The sequence below is a fragment of the Canis lupus genome, chromosome 2 (genome assembly GCF_011100685.1).
Source record: "Canis lupus familiaris isolate Mischka breed German Shepherd chromosome 2, alternate assembly UU_Cfam_GSD_1.0, whole genome shotgun sequence".
In the NCBI taxonomy this organism is placed as follows: domain Eukaryota; kingdom Metazoa; phylum Chordata; class Mammalia; order Carnivora; family Canidae; genus Canis; species Canis lupus.
Window position 1 is genome coordinate 80,305,192 of NC_049223.1, and position 6,000 is coordinate 80,311,191.

Here is a 6,000-nt window from a genome sequence, read left to right on the forward strand (position 1 = left end):
TGGATGGATAGATAATAGATAAATGGACAAATGGTTCGATGGACCATTGGATGATAGATGGACAGATGGATGGATAGGTGATGGATGGATGGACACATGGATGGATGGATGATGGAGAGGTGGATAGACGGATGAATGATGGAGGGATGGACAAATATAATTTAAAAACAAGATAAGGGCAGCCCGGGTGGCTCAGTGGGTTTAGCACTGCCTTCGGCCCAGGGCGTGACCCTGGGGACCTGGGATCGAGTCCCACATTGGGCTCCCTGCATGGAGCCTGCTTCTCCCTCTGCCTGTGTCTCTGCCTCTCTTTCTCTCTGTGTCTCTCATGAGTAAATAAATGAAATCTTAAAACAAACAAACAAAAACAAGATAAAAAAGGGCTAGAGGACAATACCACCCCCACTCAGTGAAGCAGGAGGAAGCTGGATACAGTTTCTCTGCTAACTGGAAAATCCCCTGGCCAGGACTCCAGGGAAAGCAGGGAACAGTATGCTGATTTTTAGGGAAAAGGAAAAAGAAGTGCCAGTTGACGAGCTTTGAGACAGCTTAATAAAATCAGGAGTGTGTAGTCTGATCAAGCATGTTCTCCCTTCCCAGAAATCACCACTTCGCAGGGAATTTCATCTGCTCCATCCCCAAACCACATGTCTCTGAATCAGGGGCAACCGCAAAATGTGCCCAGTGTAGCAAACTCCCCGGCCTGTGGCTCCAGGACTGGGCCTAGGAACAGAGCTGTGCCAGACCTGGGGTCTGGTCAGTCAACCCCAAACTAGTCCCTGGGTGCTACCTCAGAATCCTGGAGCACCCACCAGGAGCCCTGAGCTTTAGGGCTCTTGTTCTGCAGTTAATTTAAGAGATCTCAGGCTGACCCGCCAGCCCCCATCTCTTACGAGTTCTGCTCAGTGGCTAGAGCCCTTCAGCTGGACTCTAGGGAGAGATCCATGGGAACCAGGCTGCTCTCCTGCCCCCTATGCCCCGGCCGGAGCCTAGGGTTTCCAGTTTCCTGTGGTTTGGAAAGCAAGGCTTACAGATGAAGAACCCAGAAGTCTCAGGAGAGCAGCTACCGAGGCATGTGGCCCAGTTTTGTAGCTTCCAGAGAAATTTTGAGAAAGAGAAAAGACCATAAAGCACTGCATCACCATCATAAAGCACGCCCGGACACATCTGCTCATCTGCGTGGAACATGGCATTACGGTTCTGGGCAGCTCGGTGAGGCATCCTGCCATTCTGGAGCTTTATTTGTTTGTGGGACATCAGGGACTGGGATGGCACTGGGGTCAGCGACATGCCCTTCCAGGCCAAGTGCGCAGCCGGGGATGACACACGGCAGCCTACACGGCCTGCACAACACCACAGTGAGCTCGGTATTATTACCTGCCGTTTCAGATGTACAAACCAAGACCAAGTGAATCACCCAAGCTCACACATCAGAGGGGACAGATCCGGGATTTGAACTCAATCTGACTCCAAAGTCCATAGTCCCCCACCCCACCCCCAACAAGGTGGAAAGGGCCATGGGAGGGCTCTCTCTGCAGCTGGGCAAACACAGGCATCCCGGATTTATTCCGGGATTGGCCAGACCCAATAGGAACAGGTTTTTATGGTGGTCAGTCCAGTCCTTGCCAGTCCGCCACGCATCAGAAGTGAACTCGAGCTTCCCGCATTCCTGTGCTCCCGGGCCTTGTGGCCACTGGGGAGGAGGGATGGCTGGCAAAGAGCCCAGAGGGCACCTTGGGGCCTTCCGCCTGAGCAATTCGGAGACTTTCAGAGCTGAAAGGGCCCTTAGGAATGATCCAAGCCAATCCGCTCCACCCACAGAGGGGTAACTGAGGCCCAGGAGGACAAAGGATTTGCTCGAGGTCATACAGGGCTTGAAGAATGGAACAAGGGCAGGGGCAGCCTCCTGGCTGTAGCCCAAGGTCCCCTTCCCACCCTCTGCCTGCCTCAAACCATGACTTTGGAAGCCCTTATATCAGATAGAATGAATGGTTGTCAGATTTAATTATGACAATACTCTGAAGATCCAGGGGATAGGATAAGACGGGAGAGGGGAGGGGCGAGCGGGGCAGGGGTGCCGGTTGCCTCCCTCCCTCTGCCGGGGGCATCAGAAGGCTCTGTCTGGTGGCTGAGCTGGGGTTGGCTGGTCCAGGACAAGAGTCAGGGTTACCTGCCGAGCAGGTCCCAGCACGGCCAGGAGACCTCCCTATTTTCCGGTCCTCCTGGTACAAGAGCCGCCTCTGTCTTTGAGACAAGGAATGATGGGGGAGGAGGTCCTCCCTCATTCCGCTGAAGGGCAAAGTGGGAGGAGGCTTGACCAGGGCAGGGAGGAACTCACTTCAGGGCAGCACCGCCCCACCTGCCTGGGCCCACCTGCTGAGCTCCTGGGGACCTGCCCCCACGAGCATCCCCACCTTGAATTAGCTCTGAAACCCTAAGATCCCCCCTCGGGCCATGCCCAGGAGGCTGTCTCTCATCAGGGGTCGGGGTGCTCACTTTGGGGCACACACAGACCGAGTTCAGATCCCTGCCTCCCCACCTGCTAGTCCTGTGACCTTGAGCGAGCGACTTTGCTTCCCTGAGTCTCAAGTCTCAGCTTCCCGCTGCAGAGCTCAGCTCCAGTTCCTTCATCCCAAGGTAATTGCGGGGATTAAAGGTCAAGGCTGTCCCAGGCACAGAGGGGACTTGGAGACGCTGCTTCGGTAATTACCCTCCTCCTGCTAATTCTCTGCATGCGTACTGTGGCGACGTTTTACAGGCATTCCCGGCCACGACTATCATTCACAGCCCTCGGATAGATCACAGGAAAGAAATTAGCCCCTGCAGCCAGATGGGGTGACCCCCAAGAGGGTGAGTGGCGGGCGCAAAGTCCCATAGCATGGAGAAGCAGAGCAACCAGACCCCACGGGTCTCAAGTCCCCACACAGCCAGAGACACAGATGGGAAGTTTACAATCCAGAGGCAACCACGCCAGGCCCAGGTGGTGGCTGCACCAGGAACTTAGCACACGACTTTGGGTGGTGACTCTGGGTGACAGGTTGTTTCGACTTTCTGAGTGGTGTCTTAGATGCCATTGGCCAGCTGTGTGACCCCGGGCCAGTGACTCCACCTCTCTGAGCCTCAGCTTTCTCATTGGTGAAATGCGGGCTGGTCAGGAGGATGCAGTGAGCTACGGGGTGCAGGACACCTGGCACAGAGCTGGGCCCGATAAATGGAAGCGTAGTCACGGTGGCACTACTGATAGGCAACGTTGCTGTTATTATTATTATTATTATTATTATTATTATTATTATTTATTACTAGGAGGAGGAGAAGAGGACGGAATGGCATCAGCCTGGGAACCTCCCACCCACGTGACTGTCCTAAAGGGGACGAGCCGGACGGAGGCGTCAGGGACTCTTCTTGCCTCCGGGTGGTAGGGATGTGCATGGGGCCAGACCAGTCACCCCCGCTGAAGACCTCAAAGTCCCACGAAGGGAGCAGACCCGGGGGAGGGACGGCTGCCATCGCTCCTGGAGGAACTCAGCCCTCAAAGGGGCAGAGGAGGAGTAGCCCGGGCCTCAGGAGCCCCTGGTCCCTGGGCCAAGAGCTGGGGGCAGCGTCGCCTGGGAAGTTCCCGCCCGCCCAGGCCTCACCAGCGTCCCCCAGGGGACAGCAGGCCGCTCTGCCCTCTCGCAGCTGTGTGGCCTCGGGCAGGTCGCCGCAGCTCTCTGAGCCTCTGCCCTCAGTCTCGGTCGTCATTCCTGCCCCGCCCGGCACCCTGGGCCGGCGTGAGACCCGTGGGGACAACAGATGCAGACTCGATTTGTAAACCGTCCAGCGCTTTAGGATGAGGCGCGGCCCTGGTTAGTCACCGAAGGACACTCCGGAGACAGACAAAGCCGGGGGAGCCCAGCGGAGGCCGGCCTGGGGGTGATGCGGAGAGAAGGAGGCCGGCCCGGGGCCCCCCCGCGCCCCCAGCCTCCCGTCGCCCCGGCGGCTCCAGGCAACCCCGTGACAGCAGTGTCTGGCACTGAAGTCCTGGACCGGCTGCTTTCAACCCCTGCTCTTGGCTCAGCACAGCCCACCCTGGGCCCCTAGAGTCATTTGTGCTGGACACCGCGCGGGGCAGTGACTCCCACAGAGCTGAAGCAGGGGAGGGGAGACAAGCTGGGGCAGTGACATTTGCAGCCCCAGGAGCTGGGGAGGCCACCAGAGGGACACACAGCCCCCTCCCAAGCCTGGCCCGGCCGTGCCCCCAGTGCCCTCATGGACCCCTGGCAGCAGAGAGCGAGGCGGCCAAGGGCTCAGGCCGGCTCCAGAGCCAGCCTTGTCTGGCTGCAAATCTCAGCTCCCCTCTTCCAAGCTGTGAAATCGTAAGTTCCTTAACCTCTCTGTGCCTGCGTCCTCAGCTGTGAACAAGACTGATAATAATAATCCTAATACTCACCCCGCAGGGGTGTTGGGAGGACCCAACGAGTTAACACAAGTGACGTGCGTCGGTTAGCAGAGCGCAGGGCACAAAGTGAGCATCATGTCATCGCGGCCGGACACTGGCCATGCAGAGGGAAGAGGCTGCCTCCGAGAGCAGCAAGCTTGGATACCCAAGCTGTGGCTAAACAGCCACCTGTCGGGGACTCAGGGCCAGGACCGCGGGGGTGACCTTTAAAATGCTGCCACCTGTAAGCCTGTAAACATCCCGCCTGTGCAGGAGGCAGGAGAGGGCTACCGGGTGCCCCAGGGGCAGCAACATGGGAGCAAGCACTGGAGGAAGAGGATGGACCCAGGGCAGGGAGGAGGCAGCCGGGTCCAGCTCCCAGGCCCCTGCTCTGCCACCGATTCACCATGTGACCCAGAACTACTCCCTGCACCCAGAGCCTCAGCTTCCCCAGCTTTGAAATGATGCCATTGCACTAGGAGTCCTGTAAGGCCACAGCGGGCTGCAAGGGTCAACTCTGTGACCCTGAGCAGGGAGGCAGGGAAAGCCTCCGCGGCACCCACACCCCTGCCAGGCTCCCTCTGCGCTCCTCAACCCCACATCGCTCTGACCTGCCCCACAGGTGGCTGCCAGGGTCAGGGCCGGGTCCACCGAGGCTCCCAGCAGAGCTCCTCTTGCGGAGCCTGGCACAAGGTGTCCCTGGGCCCTACCACCAACAGGGAGGGAGCAAGGTGTCCCTGGTCCCGGAGCCCGAGGGTGTCAACAGGAGCAGAAGCCCCACACACACCCTGTGACCTCTAAAGGATCCTCCTCCACCTCTGGGAGGGACAGAGATTTTAAAACCCCCCAAATCTGACCTGGATTCTGTGCAGTCCAAATCTGGCCCTTTGGGAAAGGCGCACGCAGGTGGTAGGGTCGGGCCCTGCTGCCAGGAAAAGGTCCCGTCGGTCACAGCAGCTGGCAGGGCAGGCAGGAGCCCAGGGGTCAGGTACACTAGCTCCCTGCGCCAGGCGTGCAGAAGGCCCAGGCTTGTGAGTCACTCACCTGCCAGACCTGCCAGGCGGGCAGGCAGGAGGACAGGAGGTGGCCCCAGCAGCTCACGAGGAAGGACTAGCCTGAGTCAGACCCAGCAGGCTGGGCAGGGCTGGGCCAGGCCAGGCCAGGCAATCCGTCAGCCGCCTGGGAGAACCAGGAAGTTGCCAGGGTGGGGAAGGGAGGAGAAGTGTGAACAAAGGTGGGGGCCTCTCAGGGGTGCCAGCAGAGGGGTTAACCACAGACAGCTGCCCGCCTGGCCCAGGACGGAGCACAGGGCATGGTACAAGGGAGGATTCCAGGTTCTTCCAGGGGATGGGATTCTTTTCACCAGGGAAGGTGGAAAAGAACATGCTTTGAAGTTGGAAAGCTTCAGGTTTGAATGCCTGCCCTTTCCAGCCACATGACCTCGTGTCTCCAAGCCTCGGTACCCCCCTTGTTCCTACTGTCACAATGATCGTCCCCATAATTCGGGGTTCTTGTGGGAATTAAATGCGTAAAGGGAAAGGGCCCTGGCATCCTGGCTCCTGGGGGGTACACGATAAGGGTGG

General features: G+C 58.6%; 1 protein-coding gene across 5 annotated transcripts in view; it reads right to left on the minus strand.

Annotated features, from left to right (window-relative positions):
- Positions 1-5,490, minus strand: part of ARHGEF10L (Rho guanine nucleotide exchange factor 10 like) — a 159,469-nt gene extending 153,979 nt beyond the window's left edge. For 2 of the 5 annotated variants that reach the window (XM_038531822.1, XM_038531816.1), the window contains exon 1: positions 5,275-5,490. The gene's annotated coding sequence lies outside the window, so the exon portion shown is untranslated. The remainder of the gene's footprint in view (positions 1-5,274) is intronic. The other 3 variants (XM_038531824.1, XM_038531825.1, XM_038531826.1) reach the window with 3 other exon arrangements.
- Between the last annotated feature and the right edge of the window lie 510 nt (positions 5,491-6,000).